Genomic DNA, 23775 nt, shown 5'->3' on the forward strand with positions numbered 1-23775 from the left:
TGATTTGTACTTGCTACTCTGCTTTAGTAGCAAGTACATCTGTCGCCCTTCTCAAAACAAAGCATTTTCTCCAGCACTTTGCAGTCCCTGTGCTTTCGCTTCTTCATTATCAAAGGTTGAATGATGATGAAGAGGTGAAAATGTGTTGCTGGAAAACCGCAACAGGTCAGGCAGCATCCAAGGAGCAGGAGAATCGATGTTTCGGGCATGAGCCATTCCTGAAGAAGGGCTCATGCCTGAAACGTTGATTCTCCTGCTCCTTGGATGCTGCCTGACCTGCTACGCTTTTCCAGCAACACATTTTCAGCTCTGATCTCCAGCATCTGCAGTCCTCACTTTCTCCTTGATGGCGAAGAGGGCCAAGTATGATCAGAGTTATTTCAAGATGACTGACACAGTTTGCTTTTTCACAAAGCGCGAGTCCAGATTTAAAAATAGATCCCAGATTTGAAATGTTGATCTTTCCAAGTTTTCCTCAGCTGTGGCTTCTATTCTTCAGCAGCTCAGTAACTTGCATTTATTGCTTACTCTATAAAAGTTACACAAATGTTAATATTACATCAACATGGAGTGCACACTTCTATTTCTAATATTACACAAAACAAAGCATTGCCTCACACTGTCAGTTTTACACTGTGGCTTTCTTCCTCATTGCTGCCACCAGCTCAATAAATCATGCCTTTTTTTTTAAAACCAGGGCCCAGTGGCTGGCTTCCATTCATCAAGGAATCTAATTTAAATAAATTTGTTAATTTCTGGTCAGCTGACATCAGTTGATGTTAAAACGTGCTCTAAAATTTTAGATGTGAAAGGGAACTGTACATAAGCAAGTGGATCTCAGTTGCTACTTCAAATCTCTCCAAAACATTTGAAACAAGAATAGACTCAAGTCCTTTGAGAACTGCACCAACTTTAAATTAGACACAATTGCCCATTGCTATCATTTGGATAAGTATTTGTGTCATACAGATTTTTTGTTTTCATTACAATTACTCACTTACTTTTTATTAAGAGGGATGTCAGTCAGTAATTGAAGCCCATGTCTTTCCTTTCTAAACTCTTACTAGATCACATGACAGAACACCCCTGGTGCTCACCTTCCACCCTACCAACCTTCGCATAAACCATATCATCCACCGACATTTCCGCCACCTCCAAAAAGACCCCACCACCAGGGATATATTTCCCTCCCCACCCCTTTCTGCCTTCCGCAAAGACCGTTCCCTCAGTGACTACCTGGTCAGGTCCACGCCCCCCTACAACCCACCCTCCCATCCTGGCACCTTCCCCTGCCACCACAGGAACTGTAAAACCTGCGCCCACACTTCCTCCCTCACCTCTATCCAAGGCCCTAAAGGAGCCTTCCACATCCAAAGTTTTACCTGCACATCCACTAATATCATTTATTGTATCTGTTGCTCCCGATGCGGTCTCCTCTACATTGGGGAGACTGGGCGCCTCCTAGCAGAGCGCTTTAGGGAACATCTCCAGGATACCTGCACCAATCAACCACACCATCCCGTGGCTCAACATTTTCAACTCCTCCTCCCACTCTGCCGAGGACATGGAGGTCCTGGGCCTCCTTCACCGCCGCTCCCTTACCACCAGGTGCCTGGAGGAAGAACACCTCATCTTCCGCCTCTGAGCACTTCAACCCCAGGGCATCAATGTGGACTTCAACAGTTTCCTCATTTCCCTTTCCCCCACCTCACTCTAGTTCCAAACTTCCAGCTCAGCACTGTCCCCATGACTTGTCCGGACTTGTCCTACCTGCCTATCTCCTTTTCCACCTATCCACGCCACCCTCTCCTCCCTGACTTATCACCTTCATCCCCTCCCCCACTCACCTATTGTACTTTATGCTACTTTCTCCCCACCGCCACCCTCCCCTAGCTTATCTCTTCACGCTTCAGGCGCTCTGCCTTTATTCCTGATGAAGGGCTTTTGCCCGAAACCTCGATTTCGCTGCTCCTTGGATGCTGCCTGAACTGCTATGCTCTTCCAGCACCACTGACCAGAACATGACAACTGTAGTTGACTGCATGGATAAGTGATGATCACTTGCAAAACCCCAGAGCTGAAGGGAGGTAAAGAGAGGCTTATAATGTTGCTGCAAAGATTCCAGAGAGGTTGGTATCCCATTACGAAATCACCATTTATTTACACATGGAAAGTCCTTGATACTGATCCAGCTCTCATGGTGAGCAGAACGTCTGAAAGCCCTGTTTATATCTGTAAGTTCCCTCTTTGCAACAGATTACCAGCCCCAAAATATTCCATGAGGTCCACCTGGCTTACCTCATCACGATCACTTCAGTTGCCAAAGACAGTAATTAGCCTGAGGATTGGAACACTTTCTGAAACCAGAAAAGATGTACAAAAATGATAAAGATGGATAACAGAAATTAGCAAGGGTAATAAAAGAGGCCTTCCATAAGCACATATTAAAAAAAAAGATCGTGATTGGTGAGAGCAAGTATGGGTTCTTAGAAACTGAGGTAAAATTACAGGGTATTAAAAAAAAAATGTAATGATGTTATGGTTGTGTCTGCTTTACAGGAGAAATTGTGGGGAACCAAAGGGTTAATCGTAAATCAAACTTGAAGTAAGTGATGTTAGTTTAAAAAAAAAGAGAAAAATCAGAAAGTCAAATCGGTAATCACTTAATGCTCACTCAGTTTCTCTTTCATCATCAAAATTACCTATAATAAATTTATTAGTTTTTTGGAGGATGAACTGTCAGGTTCACAAAGGAAAAAGCAAGGATTGTGTGCTATCCTTGGAATTTTGAAAGGTAATAAGACAAGGTCTAACCAGCATGAGAACTCGTTAAAAGGACAAAAAGCAGACAGAAGGAACAAACATTACTTTCTGTTTGGAAGGCTTTTATGATATGGTGTTGCTAGAGTTAATGGTTACAAATGATTACAATATAGATTAATACTTTGTATGCATCCAAGATAGGCATTGCATATAAATATTCAATTGGTTAAATAGGTATTTTACTATTGGTGTTACTAGTTAAAAAAATTACAAAAACATTCTTGGTGATTTTGGTGGTGAGAAGGTCACTCAATTGCTTATTAGCACTTCTGGCAGGGAGAAAGAAAAGGCAGCCAAGAATCAAGAGTTGTTGTGGTGCAGTGATAGTGTTCCTTCCTCTGAGCCAGGAGGTTGATTCAAGACCCACATCCTCGGAGGTGCATAGTAATCTCTCTGAAAAGGTGATTAGAAATTACCTAGATGCAAAGAAGGGGCTTTTGTGATGCAGTGGTATATACCTACCTCAAAGTTAGAAGGCCTGTGTTATAGTCTCACCTATCAATAGGTGTGCCATAAAGACATCTAAACAGGTTTATTAAAAATATCGAGCTGCATCCACGTTTACTGAAAGCTAATTAAGAAAATAAACTGCAAAGAGGTCCAAAGGATCTATGATGGAAAGAAAATAGCTTCAATAAACAAGCAATATGTTATCGATTCACTTTTGAAGGGAGAGCAGAAAGACAACTTTTGCTGGTTTTAAATTGGAAGGTAACTCAAGCAAATATTAAAATTTTGTGCCTGAAGGTGCTGTGCATGATGCCCTCCACTTCCATATAGCTCGGAGATCTCAAGGATCAGTTCAAGTTAACAGTGATAGGTTTATTACATTAACACAAACTATAAACACTGCTGAATAAGTCATTGGTAAGGCCACATCTGGAGTACTGCGTACAATTCTGGTCACCCTGCCGTAGATGTTCTTAAACTGGAAATAGTGCAAAAGGATTTACAAGGATGTTACTTAGACTGAAAGGTTTGAGCTGTGTGGAGAGACTCTATTGACTGGGGCCTCTTTTCCCTGGACCATAGGAGGCTGAGGGGTAACCTGATAGAGGTATATAAAATGATGAAGGGCATAGATAAGATGAATAGCCAAGCTCTTTCTGCCAGGGTAGCAGAGTCCAAAGCCAGAGGGCATTGATTTAAGGTGAGAGGGGAGAGATTTAAAAAGGATCCAACTTTTTCATGTATAATGTGAAGCATATATGGAACAAACTGCCAGAGGAAGTAATAGAGGTAGATATAATTACAACATTTAAGAGATATTTGGACAGGTTCATGGATAGAAAAGGGATTTAAAGGGATATGAACCAAACATAAGCAAATGGGGCTAGTTCAGTTCATGAGATGTTTGGCGTGGGAAAGTTGGATTGAAGGGTCTGTTTCTATGTTGTATACCTCTAGGACTTTATAACATGAAGGTTAAATGAGTTCTTCTTTATCTCTCCACTGTGTGCCTCAGACCATTTTCTGTGTCCATGCAACCGGTCTGTGACAACAATGCAGGAGATGGTGTCAGAAACATTCTTCGAGATATTAACACTTTCAGTCCATATAACAGGAGGCATTTGGTTATCCTTGTACTATAATCAGTAAAGCTAACAAACAGAAATGGCATATAATACAGAAGATAGATGACATATAATTATGTCTGGAGAGCAAGAGTTAGAAAGTCTTACTGCAATTGCAGAGGGCTAAGATTTTGAAGAGAATAGTTTTAATCTCCTTACATAAGGAAGGATATATGCCCCTCATTGGGTAAGTAATGGAGGTTCACCACCTTTAGCAGTGTGAAAACATCATACAAGTGGAGATCGAATCGAATGATTTCAAAACTGCAAGAATGGAGAGGTGATCACATTGAAATCCACCAGCTTTAAGGAATTTGACAGGATCCTGAACAGCTTTTTCCAAAGCTGAAAAGTCTAGGATTAGGCAGCATACTCCCATGATTAAGGACATTTCCTTCCTCGAAGGGTTCTGAAATTTATTTGGGCTCGGGTGATGTTTAGTCATTGGTTATACTTAAAGTTGAGACAGAATTGCAGACACTGACAGAAAAAGATGTTGGGCTTAGGCAAAAGAAACCATTTGAAGATGAACATTTTATTGGTGGGGCACTCATGGGGTCATTTGGTCTACTCCTGCTCCTGTCCCTTATGTTATGACAATTAGTGAGTGGTTCAATGAAGTAGGGTTCCTGCCCAAAAAGCCATCTTTCTTGCTCCTCAGATGCTGCCTAACTTGCTGTGCCTTTTCCAGTGCCACATTTTACCAACACTGACTCTCCTGCATCTGCAGTCCTCACTGTCTCCTAGTTTGATAAAATTCTCCATCTGCTTTTTGCTCTTGCCATAGATTTTACTTCCAGATGGCACCTTGACACATCAAGTCCAAAGAAGCCAGCCAGTTCCAAGTGCAAAATAGTTGTAGGCATGGAGCCACACTTCACCATACAAGCTCACTAATCTCCTCACATTCTGCATTACCCAATTACACAGAGGCAGCAGGGTACAGAAAGGAAGGATTATGGTACTAACATTGAAAATCTTCAATGTTGCTAAAAGACTGAATTTCTTCAGCTTCATTTTATACCTGTACTAATCCAATATTTAAGCTTCAAATCAACACTGCAAGTCAAATATTCTTGCTAATGACTGTCTAAATACTGCCCAAAAATGAAACTTTTCATATAAAAAATTATTCCCCAAGGTTGTCAAGTAATTTTAGAAATATTACACTTTGTTTTTTTTACGAATTACAATAATATGTATCTGCAGCTTTTAATTTTAATTGCCATTTTCAAAGAGTTATGTAGGGCCGAGGGATTGATAGGAGTGGGTTTTGAGAGCACGGAGGTTGGGGAGGTTGTTTCTCTTCATCTCCCTGTGCAAAGATGCTGTGAAATGATAGAGACATCCGGGTCTGATCCCCTAGTTTTATGACTATAGAGGGGTTGGATTATCATAGCTCAGTTGGAATGTCCGGTCCCTGATTCTGACGATGATGGGAGGGAGTTCAATTCCAGAGTGACCACTGATTGCTGTAGTTCAGAAGTGGGCAGAGATGCAAGGTTAGCTCTGGGGCTTTCTTCCTCTTGACCCACAAGCAGTGCTAAGATGGTGCTTATCTTCTTCACAAAACAATCTTTGTCTCCCTCCAGCAACTGATTAAACCTGGAAAAGAACCGTAGTGTAACATTGCAATAGACAATCAACACCTTGTTAAAACTGGAAGCCAGTAAGGTTAAGTGCAAAAACATGAGGGAGAATGTAACCAGAGGAAGCTTTATTTTGGGGGAGTGAAGAGCAGTGTCCTAACATGGAAGGCAGTGGAGCAGCGATGACAACAGATTTTGGAGGCAATTCAGAAGAAACAACATACATAGAGGCCGAGATAACCAAGGGAATCAGGGACAGCATAAAAGAAAAGAAATACAATCTGGTAAAGATCAGGAGAAAGCCAGAGAATGGGAAGCCTTTAAAAATCAGGAAATAGGAGGGCAAGCTAGCTAGTAATATAAAAGAAGTTTGCAAGAGTTTTTCCTCGATACCTAAATGGGAAGAGGGAGGCAAGAGTGGACATTGGACTACTGGAAAGTGAGCTGGAGAAACAGAAATAGGGAACAAAGAAATAACAGAGGAACTGAATAGGTACATTACATCTACCTTCACAGTGGAAGGCATCAGTAGCATACCAGAACTGCAGGGGGCAGAGGTGAGTTTGGTGGCCATCACTAAGGCAGCAACAGGGGCGCGGGGATAGCTGAAAGGTATGAAGAGGAGTAAATCACCTGGATTGGAAGGACTACACTTCAGGGTTCTGAAGGAGATAGCTGAGGATATTGCGGAGGCATTGGTGGTGATCTTTCAGGAATTACAGGAGTCAGGGACGGTCCCAGAGATCTGCAAAATGGTTAAAATAACACCCCTGTTTAAGGAGGGAGGAAAGTAGAACACAGGAAACTATAGGTGGGTTGGCCTAACCTAATTATAGGCCCTTGGTAAGATTTTTAAGAGATTGCAGGGTATATGGGAGTGCATGATAAGATACGGCAGGGCCTGTATGGCTTCATCAAGGGGGTTTGACAAATCTTTAAAATTATTTAACTTGCTTTATACCTTGTCAAATAAAGGAAAGCCAGTGGATGTGATTTGTTTGGATTTTCAGAAGGCCTTTGACAAAATGCTACACAGGAGGCTGCTAAATAAGATAAGAACCCATGGTGTTAGGAGCAAGGCACTGGCACGGATGGAGGATTGGCTGACTGGCAGGAGGCAGGGATAAAGCTGTCTTTTTCTGATGGCAGTTTGTAACTGTGGGAGTTCTGCAGGGGTCCATGTTGGGATCACAAACATTCATATTCTAATTTATTGTTGTCACATGTACCCAAGTATAGTGAAAAGTCATACATTGACATTCTGGATCTAGGAACAGAGGGCATTGTTGCTGAGTTTGTACCGGACACAAAGATAGGTGGATAAACAGGTGGTGTTGAGGAAGTGAGGAGGCTGCAGAAGTACTTGGACAACTTAGGAGAGTGGCAGATAGAATATAATGTGGGAAAACATGAGGTTGTGCATTTTGGTAGGAAGGATAGAGACGTAGTCTATTTTCTAAATGGGGATAAGCTTTGAAAATCTGAACCACAATATGATCTTGGGAATCCTAGTTCAGGGTTCTCTCAAGATTAACATGCAGGTTCAGTTGGCAGTTCAGAATGCAAATGCAATGTTAGCATTCATTCCAAATGGGTGAGAATACAAGAGCAGAGATGTAATACTGAGGCTGTATAAAGCTCCAGACAGACCACATTTGGAATCTCATGCACAGTTTTAGGCCGCGTCAAAAAGGAAAATGAGCTGGCCTTGGAGAGAGTCCAGAAGAGACTCACAAGAATGATCCCAGGAATGAAAGGTTTGTACTAAGAGGGCCAGTTAGAACATAGAACATAGAAGAATACAGCGCAGTACAGGCCCTTCGGCCCTCGATGTTGCACCGATCCAAGCCCACCTAACCTACAATAGCCCACTATCCTCCATATGCCTATCCAATGCCCGCTTAAATGCCCATAATGAGGGAGAGTCCACCACTGCTACTGGCAGGGCATTCCATGAACTCACGACTCGCTGAGTAAAGAACCTACCCCTAACATCTGTCCTATACCTACCCCCCTTAATTTAAAGCTATGCCCCCTTGTAATAGCTGACTCCATACGTGGAAAAAGATTCTCACCGTCAACCCTATCTAAACCTCTAATCATCTTGTACACCTCTATCAAGTCACCCCTAAACCTTCTTTTCTCCAATGAAAACAACCCCAAGTGCCTCAGCCTTTCCTCATACGATCTTTCTACCATACCAGGCAACATCCTGGTAAACCTCCTCTGCACCCGTTCCAGTGCCTCCACATCCTTCCTATAGTATGGCGACCAAAACTGCACACAATACTCCAGATGCGGCCGCACCAGAGTCTTATACAACTGCAACATGAAATATAGTTGAGGACTCTTAGTCTGTAATCAATGGACTTTAGAAAAATACAGAACACAGAGGCTTGGAAAGAGTGGAAATGCAGGAAGAGTCTTTATGAAGAGGAAAGACTCAGACCTGATGACAGAACAATCCTTTAAAACTGAGATGAGGGATTTAATCATGCAGAGAATTGTTAACCGGTGGAATCCATTGCGAAAGAAAGCTGTGGAGGCTTCCATGTATTTATGACTGAGATAGATAGGTTCTTGATTAGTAAAAGGGAGAAAAGATGATGCAAAGCAGGCAGGAGAATGGGATTGAGAAACATCAGTTATGACCAAATGGCAGAGCACATTCAATGGGCCATTGGCTTCACTTTGCTCCGATAATGTATGGTCTTGTGTCCCTGTGTTGCATATTGTCACCAGCTTTTGAATAGAGAGGTTCTTCTGAATTCTAACTGATTTTTTTGGACATTCTTATAATTATGGCCTCCAGTTTTGGATTTCCTTACAAAAGACAATCTCTAAATCTAATAATATCAAGGTTAATGATAATGGATTCCTTTCAGTTAATGCTTGTTTTCCCTTTACAATAAATATAGAAAGGTAAACTATGAAGTAGACATTTTACAACTAGCTTACTTTTCCCATATAATGCCATTAAAGAAAAGATTCTTTCATGCAAAGTGGGTGACTGACAAGTCCAGAATCTGTTCCCATCACCAATTGCACTTTAACCGAGTGACTTGGTTTGAATATTTTATCACAAAAATCACATTGTTGTAGGTCTGGTGTGACATATTGACAAGACCAGGTAAGGCATATTTGTTCTCCTCAAGGAGATTAGTGAGCCAGATGTTTTTTTTTAAATATAGCAATCATGGCACCATAACGGTGATGTGCATTCACTTCAAGATATATTGATTAAATTTTAGATTTTGCCAACTGCCACGGTGGGAATTGAACCCAAATCTGCAGACCATTAGTTCTCAATCAATGGGTGGGAATCAGATAGCTTCCCAGTCAGATCTGGAGTCAGGCAGGGCTGCCCTCTCTCTCCTGCCTTGTTTGTGTGCTGCATAGAGCCATTTGCCAAGTCCATCAGGAAAGATGCAAGCCTGAGAGGGGTGACTATTCCTGGCAGCAGGGGCCTACAGGTTAAGGCCTCCCTGTACATGGATGACATCACCATTTTCTGCTCAGATCCGCTGTCCATGCACAGACTCACGTGTATATGTGACCAGTTCAAATGGGCCTCGGGAGCCAAGGTCAACCGAGGCAAGAGCGAGGCCATGCTCTTCAGAAACTGGGCCGACCAATCCTCCATCCCCTTCACCTTCATCTGAAGGTGCTGGGTATTTGGTTCAGAGGGACTGGGGTGTGCGCCAAGTCTTGGGAGGAGCGCATCAGGAAAGTGAGGCAGAAACTGGGCAGATGGAAGCTATGGTCGCTCTCCATCATGGGAGAAAACCTGGTCATCAGGTGTGAGGTACTGTCAGTGTTGTTATATGTGGCACAAGTCTGGCCTATTCCCAGAACCTGTGCCACCACAGTCACTCGGGCCATCTTCAACTTCATGTGGAGATATAAGATGGATGGGTCTGAAGGGACACAATGTACAAAGATCTGGGCAACGGGAGAGAAAACACACCCAATGCCACCCTCACCCTGATGGCCACCTTTGTGGGTGGCTGCATCAAGCTGTGTGGGGTACACAAACACCAAGTGTCACTATGTACTGAGGTTCTACCTGTCCCCGGTGTTGCGAAGGATGGGCCTGGCCTCGCTGCCGCGGAATGCTCCGAGTAGTTGGACTGTTCCGTATCACCTGTCCTTCGTGGAGAAGTTTATGAAGAAAAACACCTTTGGCCACAAGTCCATCAGGAAGTGGTCAGCACGTAGGATCTCAAGGACGCTTCGGGAAAAGGAGGGGGCAGACTGTCAAAGACATTTGGCAGAATGCCTCATTACCAGAACTTTCCAACGAGCACCAAGACATGGCTTGGCTAGTGTGGAGAAGGGCTCTGCCTGCGAGATCCTTTGTGCATGCCCGGACTCTCTGCCGTACTGCACGCTGCCCTCAAAGCGGCTGTGGAGGGGATGAGACTGTCACACACCTCCTTCTGGAATGTGCCTATGCAAAGGAAGTCTGGAGATGAATGCAGTGGTGTTTGTCGAGGTTTGTCCCGAGCAGCTCCGTGACGCTGGACTCCATGCTCTACGGTCTCTTCCCCGGGACGCACACAGAGACGAACATCAACTGTGCCTGGAGGATCATCAACTCTCTGAAAGACACTCTTTGGTCTCTCAAAAGCTGTTGATCTTCCAGCTGAAGGAGCTGACCCCGACTGAGTGTTGCAGACTGGCACATTCCAAGGTCCAGGACTACGTGTTGAGGGATATGCTGAAGCTTGGAACAGCTGCCGCCAAGACGCAGTGGGGAAAGACCACTGTGTAACGTCTGCCTGCCAAAGAACAGGGGGCCCATGCAGTAAGTGGGCTCCACTGACACCTCAGCTAAACATATGATACATGATTGGCAAACGTACAGACCTGTATATACAGATGAGAAATTCGGATCTGTATGTGCAAAGAAATGGAATGTTTATGTATGTATGGCATGACCAATTGTACAGATAATCAAATATTTTATGAATAAAGTATATTTTTGAAATAAATAAAGTTTGGAGAACTTTTACAATTATATTGAAATTACCAGTCCTTCAATGTCTCCTCACCGTGCAAAAAGCTGCTGAAAAATACAGTTGAGCAATTGAGAGAGTTGAATCAAATTTTGTTTTTCCAAGGACTGGAATTTCTACAAAACAGGAATGGTTGGAAACATTCATACAAAGTCAATTTACATATAATTGGAAATACAGTGTCACCTTTTTGTGCTGACTCACATCGTCATCACATCATTGTGGTCTATGGAACCTTCATTACACTCTTGGTAAGAAAAATCATTACCGCTGCATTTTTTTCCCCACAGCCTCTAAATGTGGGTCCTGCAAAAATGATAAACCTGAACCTTGTGCACAAGTTTGTAAGGATATTAAATGTGTCTCTCTTATCTTTTCCTCAACAGATTGGAGATGCAATGCAAATGTTGCTCTCATCCAGAAACATTGTCAATTAATGGCAAAATATTTCTTTTATATTCATAAAAAGGAAAAATTGTAGAGCTACGAGAAAAGAAGTGTAAGGAGGGAGAATAATTAGATAGGTCTACTAAAGAAGGGGGAAGATGCACGAGGAGGAAAATGGCTTCTTTCTATGGTGTACAATTCTTCAATTTTCTATGTATATTCATGAGCTTTATAATTACCACAGGTTCAGTTTGTCCTGGGTGGCATTGGTAATAGTGACTTCAATCATTGGATCAAACATTTCACTGCAACCAATTTTTAAATTTGTTTTTGAGTTGTGCTTTACAAACAAATGTGTTAATGGTCTGCTTGGTAAAATAGTTCCCATTCAAAGTGAACAGAAACATTTAGTGAAGGGAGTTACATTCCATTTCCATATTCATATAGCAATGTGAAGAGGATGTGTCGAAGGCAAAACATTAAGGTAACTCTTAATTTCAATTACCTTGAAAATTATTTCGCACAATGTTATAAGCATTGTCTACAAATGAGATTAATTGATATTGCTGTGTACAGTAAAGAAGAATGTCCATGGAATAACTTGTCTAAAGTTAAATTGAGATTATTGATGAAGAAAGGTGTCAAAGGTCAGGAACTTTATCAAGAGCAGTAGCCTTTTTCGATCCATTCTCGATTGTATGTTGAACATTTTGCTTTGATCACACTTAGCTAATTGAAGGTACAGGTACACACTAAAACAAATTTTAAAATAAGCACACATTTATGGAATACGGATGCATTTGTGACCTGCCTTGTCAGGCTGTTGAAAAGCAGCAGACAGGAAATTGGTGTATTCTTACGTATGCAAACATGCAGCTATTCTATCCAACCAAATGCCCTTTCTTGAAGAATATCTGCAATCCATGTTGGGTCTGGCCTACACATCCACAGAAATGACTCATCGACTCTTTACTGCCCCCTGAACGAGCCTAACTAGTCCACTCATTTCAAGGGGTAATGAGGGATTGGTAACAAATGCTGGCCTTGCCAGTGACATCAAGCTCTCGTGAAAGAATAAACAAAATGCGTTCAAAACAGCAGGGATGTAAATGATTAGTTCCAAAGCAAGCAGACAAACCACTTATTGAAGGAATATTGGCTATATTAGCAGAAGATGGTGGAAGTGTTATGTTATAAAATATAAAATCAAAAAGCATAAATAAAAGGTAATATTGCCTTTAAACTGGGACTTGCTAAAATAATCCAGATGCCGGGGCTAATGATGTGCAGACATGAGAAATTTAATTTCAGTGAACTATATACAAAAAAAGAAAAACAGTTTCAGTAATAAAAAAGGTCAGGAGGTTTCCGCATTTTTGAAAAATCCTATTTAGTTCATTGACCTCTTTCAGGAAATAACATTCGCCATCCTTACCTGGTCTAGACTTTGAAGAGACTCCAGCTGAACAACAATGTGCTTGACTTTTCATCTTGCAATGGCCTCGTAAGCTAATCAAGTATTCAAGGTGGTGGGTCACATTTAGGAGTGGACAATAAATGCCTACCTTGCCAGAGACACACAAAAACTGCAAATGAATACAGACAAAAAAAAGTACAAGGACAGAAAACTCCACTTCTCAATGTATGAAATACAGATCATGGATTACACGATCTGCTAAAAATAAAAACTAATTATATGGAGAAAATCTACGTTGAAAGCCAATCACACACTAACCCCCTATCCAGAAGTATATTCTCTGGAAAATTGTCACCTTAGCGAAATGATTCCTCAAACCAATAATCACACAAAGTGGCTTCTGTCATGTGAATCAACTGGAATTTTGAATTGGCAAAAAAAAAATTACAGTGCTCGTGAACACTTATGCAACTCTGCCACAGGAGAGACTGTGAAGTATGTCGTAAGGACAGCTGGAAGGAATGCTGCAATGAATGGGTGTAATCATCTTCATTATTTCAGCATGACGGGCCAGCACAAAGTACCCGTACATAACGAATTTCTCTCCTGCTAGTCTTGGACGACGCAGCTACATTCTTCAATGACTAACTCAGTTCTTCCATATCCATACTGGTTGTGCATGACCATCTGGCCAGCTGTCATTGTCAGTCCATTTAAATTTCTTATCTTGCTGGTCCTCGTGTAAAATATTTTGAAGGCACATCTTGTTCAGATTCAAAGAGTATTGTCCAGTCTCTCTAATACATGAGAGGAATAAAACACTGAGCTGAATATTAACATGACTAAATTAATGGGAAAAATTGTGTAATTGTTTCAGAGGGCTTTGTGGAATTATTAGTCATAGTGAAAGCATTTTAGTTCACAATATTATAACCTAGTCCAGTTTGTTATAAAAAGCCACTTAGCTGTTGATCATGCAATGCAAAATCAGAAACAGAACAATCATTTTTTGTCATGAACAACCAACGGTCACACCGATCTGCATGAAAATCTTTGGCTTATGTATATCTCCCTGAATCTAAACCTAATTGAAACCATCTTTCATGTTATGAAATATGGAAATATTTCAACCATTTGCAGGATACTTACAGAATGACTTGATGTTTGCTTCAATGTATTGCACAGTATGTTAAACCATTAAGTTCATTTTGATTTAATCTTATTAAAATCGTATGTATTCTTGTATTTGTGTATTCAAAGATAATGATAAATGGCATGTTTACCATTCATTGTTTCATAAATATTCTGTGTATGGAGGGGGATATATAGAATCTCAGTATCGAAGAGACCCTTTGACCCAACATGTTTGTCACATCAAAAATAGACTACTCCCTACTAGATATGTTAGTTAGATCAACTGGCAGTGTGGTTGGTGAGTGCTACTAACAGTGTGGGTTCAAATCCTGCACTGAGATTATCACGAAGTACCATCCTTCTCAACCTCTCCCCTCATCGGAGGCATGCTAAACCTCAGGTTAAATCACCACTAATGAGTGTGGGGTCTTCTGAGACCAGGGCAACCCACACCATTGACACCCACACTGCCACCTCCCACACTTGGCCCATTATCTTGAATGTTATGAAATATCAAAAAGCTCATCCAAGTAGTTGTTATAGATTGCGAGGTAACCCACCTCAACTGCTCTACTGGGTGGTTCATTCCAAATCCTCACCATCCTCAAAAAGGTTTTCCTCAAATCCCACTAAACTTCCTACCCTTCACTTGAAATTAATCTTGAAGTTTTTAATGGCAACAAATTTTAAGTGATATGGGGACAGTGCAGGAAAATGGTGTAGATGTAGATAGCCTGATTGAACATCACAGCTAAAAAAGGACTAAATAACCTAGACCCTCTATTTTTTAAATGTTCTTATTAAAAATCTGGCATAGAACATAAATCAGGTTCTACGTGAAACAAGCCCAAACTCCAACATGGGGGATAGCCACTGCCACATTGACTCAAGCTGTTGTTAAACTACCAACCAATTGCCGGAGAGCAGTGTTTGATCAACTTAATGTAAAGAAAAGCTGGTGAACTTATGATATTAGGTTAAACACAGTCTGTCCATTAATTTGATTAAGAGTCAAATAATTTATATTCAAAGAATGTGTCATGGTGTTTTAGCCAATATTTTTGTCTCAATCAAAGCAATTAAAAGGTAGATTAATCAGTTCATCAGTAATTGCAAAAACATGCAGGTGCACAGAATATTGGAATAAGATTGGTTGGGTGACAATTTTGTATTCATAGAGGGACTAGGAGAACTTCTGCAACTTAAAAGCCTCCTTAAGTTGCTTCCAGATTAAGCATGCCGAGAATACTAGTTTACCTATTGTACCTGAAATATTCTTGGTTATCTTCCTCCCCTGAAAACATGATCACTGCCTCTTGTGCAACGTACCAGAATTTTCAAAACTTCGAGCACAGGACACATTGAAAACAAGAAAAATCAGTATATGGGACAGTTTTCAATGGAAATCATCATTGCTGGTTTTGAATCCACCCCTGAATGATCACCACATTGGATTTTGAAGCAAAACAATAGCTTTCCTCTCACATTTAGATTTTCATCCAAACTGCGATATCATAACAGCTGAGGGAATAAATAACCTGAAACCAGCCAACTGCGTGGGTTTCCTCCGGGTGCTCCGGTTTCCTCCCACAATCCAAAAATGTGCAGGTAAGGTGAATTGGCCATGCTAAATTGCCCGTAGTGTTAGGTAAGGGGTAAATGTAGGGGTATGGGTGGGTTGCGCTTCGGCGGGTCGGTGTGGACTTGTTGGGCCGAAGGGCCTGTTTCCACACTGTAATCTAATCTAATCTAATCTAATCTAATCTAATCCTTTGGACCTTTCTGGATTCTATGACTCAGTAACTTGACAGTACTTTCATTTCCAAACTATCAGTGGGAGCCCCTGCTTACCCCTACTTTGACTGGTAGAAAATGCTGAAGGAACTTGCATTCATACTTTTGACCTCAGGCCATTTCAAAAGGTGGTGTCTCAATATTGAAATATTTCAAGTAGCTACTACTGCAAAGAAAGACATTGGAACAGTGAGCATTTGCAAGAAAATCTTCCACATATCCTAACACAATAATTTACTTAACTATCTGTAATTCCACTCGCTTCCATGTTGGAGGTTGCACTTTTAGTGCCAAGGTCCTAAACTCTGGAATGCTGTTCAAAATGTTTGACTGTCTACTGCTCTTTCCTTATTGAAAAAAATGACTCAGCATCTGACTTAGTGACTCCTGTGGCTTGGAGTCAAATTTTGTTGTCAACCACTTGGAAATCACTTTGGATGTATTCCTAAAATAAATTTGCTGAATAATTGCAAAATGCCATTGCACAAAAATGGGATTTTATGCATTGGTTGCAGGACAAATATTGACCATACCACTTGGATAAAAAAACACATTCTTTTGTGAAAGTGTAACAGCATCTTTTACATGGGAAGTTTTTTTTTGACAGAGCTCCATTTAGGCCCTTATCTAAAAAGATGTTCAGTCTTATTGCTCACTGCAGTGTTTGCCTAGATCTCATACGGAGATATCTGGGAGTGGGATTTGAATGAAGACCACAAGACAGCAAAAAAGATCGGAACAGGAAGTCACCACTCAGCCCCTTGAGCCTGTTCTGGCCTTCCTTAGGACCATGGCTGATTACATCCTACTGATCAAGCATCTATCTCAGCTTTAACTGTGCACAAGGACTCTGGCCTCATAGCTCTCTGTGGCAAGAAGTTCAAAAGACTCAGAAGACCCATGGTCTTCTGGCTCAGCTGAGACAGTGCTACAAGGTGAGACCATGGTTAATTTCAGCGCAGTTTGTTGAATTATAAATGTACAATGCATATCAAGTGGAAATGCAATCATGTCATCGTCATGATAATTCACCATTTACAATGACTATAATTACCTGATTTGTTCTACAGTGAACAGATAGGCAATGATTTGACCTAATCATTATTCCATACTTATTAGTCTGATTTAAATATAAGAGATGACTTTTATCTGTACTTCAGCAATGAATAGGAAATAATATCAAATCAATCGTTCTTTCTTAAAATGGGTTGAATATTCTCCTTTGATTTTATCTGCCCCTCAATCTTACACATTCAGGAGATTACAGCAATTTGCAGACATTTCATTAAATGGCAACATTTTCTCTCCAGTGTATTTTAATGAACACGCTTATTAGAGAGCCTCTGAATTTCAGACTTCAAATGAACTGAGTCCAAGTGGTGCAATGATACATGTTAATTAGAGTCAGAGATGTACATCACGGAAACAGACCCTTCGGTCCAACCAGTCCACGCCGACCAGATATCCCAATCCAATCTAGTCCCACACGCCAGCACCCGGCCCATATCCCTCCAAACCCTTTCTATTCATATACCCATCCAAATTCCTTTTAAATGTTGCAATTGTACCAGCCTCCACCACATCCTCTGGCAGCTCATTCCATACATGTACCACCCGCTGTGTGATAAAGTTGCCCCTTAGATTCCTTTTATATCTTTCACCCCTCACCCTAAATTTATGCCCTCTAGTTCTGGACTCCCCCACCCCAGGGAAAAGACTTTGTCCATTTATCTTATCCATGCCCCTCAAATTTTGTAAACCTCTATAAGCTCACCCCTCAGCCTCCGACGCTTCAGGGAAAACAGCCCCAGCCTGTTCAGCCTCTCCCTACAGCTCAAGTCCTCCAACCCTGGCAACATCCTTGTAAATCCTTTCTGAACCCTTTCAAGTTTCACAGCATCTTTCCAATAGGAAGGAGACCAGAATTGCACACAATATTCCAACAGTGGCCTAACCGATGTCCTGTACAGCTGCAACATGACCTCCCAATTCCTGTACTCAATACTCTGATCAATAAAGGAAAGCATACCAAATGCTTTCTTCACTATCCTATCTACCTGCAACTCCACTTTCTAGGAGCTATGAACGTGCACTCCAAGATCTCTTTGTTCATCAACACTCCCTAGGACCTTACCATTAAATGTATAAGTCCTGCTAAGATTCGCTTTCCCAAAATGCAGCACCTTGCATTTATCTGAATTAAATTCCATCTGCCACTTCTCAGCCCATTGGCCCATCTGGTCAAGATCCTGTTGTGATCTGATGTAACCTTCTTCACTGTCCACTACACCTCCAATTTTGGTGTCATCTGCAAACTTACTAACTGTACCTCTTATGCTCGCATCCAAATCATTTATGTAAATGACAAAAAGTAGAGGAGCCAGCACCAATCCTTGTGACACTCCACTGGTCACAGGCCTCCAGTCTGAAAAACAACCCTCCACCACCACCACCACGTCTTCTACCTTTGAGCCAGTTCTGTATCCAAATGGCTAGTTCTCCCTTTATTCCATGCAATCTAACCTTGCTAATCAGTCTCCCATGGGGAACCTTGTCGAACGCCTTACTGAAGTCCATATAGATCACATCTCCTGCTCTGCCCTAATCAATCTTCTTTGTTACTTCTTCCAAAAAAAAAACTCAATCAACTTTGTGAGACATGATTTCCCACACACCCCATGTTGGCTATCCCTAATCAGTCCTTGCCTTTCCAAATACATATACATCCTGTCCCTCAGGATTCCCTCCAACAACTTGCCCACCACTGAGGTCAGGCTCACAGGTCTATTGTTCCCTGGCTTGTCTTTACCGCCCTTAAACAAACAAACAAACAAACAAACAAACAAACAAACAAAGTGTTTCTCTCTCCTTTTTCCACTTCTGGATTAAGTATACAGTCAACTCACTTTTGTCACAGTACTCTATTGTTCATAATAAGAACAACAGAAAAAGGTATTGGAGATCCTGAGTAAATCCAGGCGCAGTTACATTGACCCATTTTAAAAATAACAAAATGTAGCTCTCTACAACAATGGGAAAGTCACTTTGGTAGCGTACAGGTACGTTCTCATTCTCGGCTAGATTCTCTTTAAATCTAAATGGTGACACTCACTCTCTAATCATCTCCTGAAGGTACCACCAGTTCTTTGATGTCATTGTGTTGTAAAGGATTTGAAAACAATTACCACAAACATTTTACCGAACAATTTAGAAGAAGTGGTTAAAATAGAGAACAAATACAATGCAGTTGGAGCTACTCTGGTCCTTGAATATTAACAGGACTAGCGAGATTGGATCTCAATCTTATTGCTCCCTGAACAGCATGGTGAGATGAGATCACATTCTGTATACCAGATTTGCAGCTGAACAAACAATCTTAATGGATGGGTTGCACACTAGGTGCTAAAAATTTCATAGTGAAATTTATTCATCAAAGGTTAACTCTTATGAATATGCAAATTTTCCTAAATCCATCATTTTACTCCAGAGTAAACCCTCAAACTCTGGAATAACTGTTTAGCAGACAAGACAATGCAGAATTAATATGCTGGTACAAGTTGGTGTGCCTGACTTGAATTCTATCCATGGAACTGACTGACATGTCAACACATCTGTCACTGTAACAGTGCACAACATTGGGCTGAACTTGACCAGAAATTGGCAAAGTGTCATACATGGTGAGTTTCTCTCAATGAGACCTGACCACTTCTCTCACACTAGGTTCCCAAACTTGTTGCATTACCTATGCAGGAGAAAGTGAGGTCTGCAGATGCTGGAGATCAAAGTTGAAACTTTATTGCTGGAACAGCACAGCAGGTCAGGCAGCATCCAGGGAACAGGAGATTCGACGTTTCAGGCACAGGCCCTTCTTCAGGAATGTATGCATCACAGCTCAATGCTTACAATATTCTTCCAATCCAAGTGGGTGGAGTACTCCCCACAGTTTAGGCTGCTGTAGCTGATGCTACCTTTACAATGAAGCCCTGCATTAGGTTAAGCACTGTCAGTCAGGACCTGCCCTGCACAGTTCCTGCTAATTTCACCAATCCCATCAGACAAATGGAAACAGACCTAGTTTTGCTAATACTGACCTGATCACGGTGGATGGAATATTACAGAGAAAGGCAGTTTTCTTTCCACAGGACTGGAGGAGGAAACAATGCCATCAGACGCTGCCAGTCTGGTATGGAATGGTCACTCGGGTCAGTGCTGTTTCCACAGGCCAGAGGAATGTCCAGAAAAAGGTCACTGATCATCTCCACTCCATCGAGCTAAGTGCCACCATTGTCTCTTCACTACATCTCACACACACACACACACACACACACACACACACACACACACCTGGATCCCAGTAAGGCTCATGATCTGCTACTGTTACCATATGTAACATCTTCCCTCACTCGCTCCAATCAGTCAATCCCACACCACTAATGCTGCATGATCTCTGCATTTCCTGCTCACTCATTTGGGGCACCTCACCAACTGCACCAAGAGCTGTGCCAGCCACTTTTGGTTCATTCATTTCATCCTTTTGTCTCATTCCAGGAGAGAACTGCCATCAATTGGGCAGAAAAGAGCTAGACATGATGGTGGGGTGCCGAACACGTAGGCTTTTTACCCGCGCCCCCCAAAGGGAAGATCCTGATCCTGACTGTTACAACCATCTGATTAACCAGGACAAGTCACTGAACTGATATTGGAGGCTGGGCTCGAGTACTATATTGGGAACACCTAACGGAATGCTGTCTCCCTGGACTTGACAGAGGACTACGCCCTGTTGACTCTGAAATAAGGTCATATGGTTGCGACATTGCTGCACATCACTGTGCTACATCAATGTGTCCATTCCATTGACTGATGGCTGCTGACAGCCATAAGCTGCCTGGCTTATCATCTGTGCTTGGAAGTCAAGACAGAAGTACTGTGAGCCTTTAAGCCATTGAGGCCCTGCTGATCTTAATGCTTGAGCAGTCCTTCATAACAACTGATGGCCAGATTCGCTACTTGCAGCAGCACATCTTTGGTATCAGGAGTCTCCAGTCAGTGGAAACAGTGGATAGAGGCAATTGGAACTTCATGGAGGGTTTCCATGGTGGTTGGGCGATTTATGCCAGGAAGTATTCCAGGAATTTATTTCACAGCAGAGAGCGGCGCGAGCTGGGCGGAAGTGAGGTTGGAGCGCAGAGCTGGTCGGGAAGGTAAGTGATTGATATTTGAGTGGGTGTTGAAGTATACGCACTTGAACCCATCTCTGTGTCCGCAAGTATTCCCTGTCAGTGCTACCTTCTTCACAGCCTCCCTACATTCTTGGACATCCTGACAAACAGCTAGCCTACTTGCTGGACTACAAGTCCGGATCCCATCCCCCCTGCCAAATTAGTTTGAACCCCCCCCCCCGAAGAGTGCTAGCAAACCTACCCCCCAGGATATTGGTGCCCTTCTGGTTCAGGTGCAACCCATCCTGCTTGTACAGGTCCTACCTTCCCCAGAATGCAGTCCAATTGTCCAAATACCTGAAGCCCTCCCTCCTACACCATCCTTGCAGCCACGTGTTCAACTGCACTCTCTCCCTATTCCTTGCCTCACTGTCACGTGGCACCGGCAACAACCCAGAGATGACGACTCTGTCTGTCCTAGCTTTTAGCTTCCAGCCTAACTCCCTGAGCTCTTGAATGACCTCCCAACCCCTCTTCCTACCTATGTCGTTGGTGCCAACGTGCACCACGACTTCTGGCTGCACACCCTCCCCCTTAAGGATTCTGAAGACACGGTCCGAGACGTCTCGGACCCTGGCACCCGGGAGGCAACAAACCATCCGAGAATTTCGCCCATGTCCACAGAACCGCCTGTCCGTCCCTCTAACTAGAGAGTCTCCTATAACTAGTGCTCTCCTCCTCTCCCCCTTTCCCTGCTGAGTCTCTGAGCCAGACCTTGCGCCACAGAACCGGTCACTGCAGCTTACCCCTGCTAGGCCGTCCCCCCCCCAACAGTATCCAAAGCGGTATACTTATTGTTTAGGGGAACGACCACAGGGGATCCCTGCACTGCCTGCTTCCTCCCCTTCCCACCTCTAACTGTTACCCAGCTACCTCTGTTCTCTGGCGTAGCTATGTCCCTGTAGCTTCTATCTATCACCCTCTCAGCCTCTCGAATAATCCTCAGTTCATCCAACTCCAGTTACAGTTCCCTCACTCGTTCTGAGAGGAGCAGGATCTGACTGCATTTCCTGCAGATGAAGTCGGCAGGAGCATCAGTGGTCACCCCTACCTCAAACATCCTGCAGGAGGAACATTCCACTGCCTGCGCTGCCATTACTCTACACCTCGTCTCCAAACAACTGAGTAGCTTACCGGTGGACTTTAACATTAGGTTAGAGGAGGAGGACGATGGGAGGGAGGCCCTACTATGTATAGTAGATCAAGTAGATTGGATGGGGCGGTGTTTGCGCAGTGTGTCCAGGAAGATTTTCTAACCCAGTATGTAGATTGTCCGACCAGAGGGGAGGCCATATTGGATTTGGTACTCGGTAATGAACTGGGACAAGTGATGGGCTTGTTAGTGGGTGAACATTTTGGTGATGGTGACTACAGTTCTGTGACTTTCACCTTGGTTATGGAGAGAGATAGGTGCGTGCAACAGGGTAGGTTTTACAACTGGGGGAAGGGTAATTACGATGCCGTAAGACAGGATCTGAGGAGCATAAGTTGGGAGCATCGGCTGTCAGGGAAGGATGTCGTGGAAATGTGGAACTTTTTCAAGGAACAGATACGACGTGTCCTTGATACGTATGTACCTGTCAGGCAGGAAAGAAATGGTCGTGTGAGGGAACCTTGCTTGACGAGGGAGGTTAAATGTCTTGTAAAGAGGAAGAAGGAGGCTTACGTAAGGTTGAGGAAACAGGGTTCAGACAGAGCAGTGGAGGGATACAGGATAGCCAGAAGGGACCTGAAGAAAGGGATTAGGAGAGCCAAGAGAGGGCATGAAAAATCTTTGGCGGATAGGATCAAGGATAACCCAAAGGCATTTTATGCGTATGTGAAAACATAAGAATGACGAGAATGAGGGTAGGTCCGATCAAGGACAGTAGTGGGAGACTGTATATTGAGTCGGAAGAGATAGGAAAGGTCTTGAATGAGTACTTTTCTTCAGTATTTACGAACGAGAGGGACCGTATTGTGAAGAGGAGAGTGTGAAACGGACTGGTAAGCTAGAGGAGATACTTGTTAGGAAGGAAGATGTGTAGGACATTTTGAACAACTTGAGGATGGACAAGTCCCCCGGGCCTGACGGGATATATCCTAAGATTATGTGGGAAGCAAGAGAGGAAATTGCAGTACCGTTGGCAATGATCTTCACTGTCAACAGGGGTGGTGCCAGGGGACTGGAGAGTGGCGAATGTTGTGCCCCTGTTCAAAAAAGGGAATAGGGATAACCCCGGGAATTACAGGCCAGTTAGTCTTACTTCGGTGGTAGGCAAGGTAATGGAAAGGGTACTGAGGGATAGGATTTATGAGTATCTGGAAAGACACTGCTTGATTAGGGACAGCCAGCACAGATTTGTGCAGGGTAGGTCTTGCCTTACAAGTCTTATTGAATTCTTTGAGGAGGTGACCAAGCATGTGGATGAGGGTAGAGCAGTGGATGTCGTATACATGGATTTTAGTAAGGCATTTGATAAGGTTCCCCATGGTAGGCTTATGCAGAAAGTCAGGACGCATGGGATAGAGGGAAATTTGGCCAATTGGATAGAAAGCTGGCTAACCAGTCGAAGTCAGAGAGTGGTGGTAGATGGTAAATATTCAGCCTGGAGCCCAGTTACAAGTGGAGTTTCGCAGGGATCAGTTCTGGGTCCACTGCTGTTTGTAATTTTTATTAATGACTTGGATGAGGGAGTCGAAGGGTGGGTCAGTAAATTTGCAGATGATACGAAAATTGGTGGAGTTGTCGATAGTGAGGAGGGCTGTTGTCGGCTGCAAAGGCACTTAGATATGATGCAGAGCTGGGCTGAAGAGTGGCAGGTGGAGTTCAACCCTGCC

The 23775-nt window shown here is 42.8% G+C and overlaps 1 long non-coding RNA gene across 2 annotated transcripts in view; it reads right to left on the minus strand.

Annotated features, from left to right (window-relative positions):
- Positions 1-275: 275 nt before the first annotated feature.
- Positions 276-23775, minus strand: part of LOC122557338 (uncharacterized) — a 49072-nt gene continuing 25572 nt past the window's right edge. Inside the window, exons 1-3 of one of the 2 annotated variants that reach the window (XR_006313809.2) lie at positions 12827-12973; positions 2299-2357; positions 276-529 (exon numbers count right to left, since the gene is read on the minus strand). This is a non-coding gene — a long non-coding RNA (uncharacterized LOC122557338). Of the gene's footprint in view, positions 530-2298; positions 2358-12826; positions 12974-23775 lie in introns of those variants that run through there. The other variant, XR_006313808.2, reaches the window with a different exon arrangement.

Source organism: Chiloscyllium plagiosum, unplaced genomic scaffold, assembly GCF_037043375.1.
Source record: "Chiloscyllium plagiosum isolate Xiang-an unplaced genomic scaffold, Cpla_swu_hap1 HiC_scaffold_2, whole genome shotgun sequence".
Taxonomy (NCBI): domain Eukaryota; kingdom Metazoa; phylum Chordata; class Chondrichthyes; order Orectolobiformes; family Hemiscylliidae; genus Chiloscyllium; species Chiloscyllium plagiosum.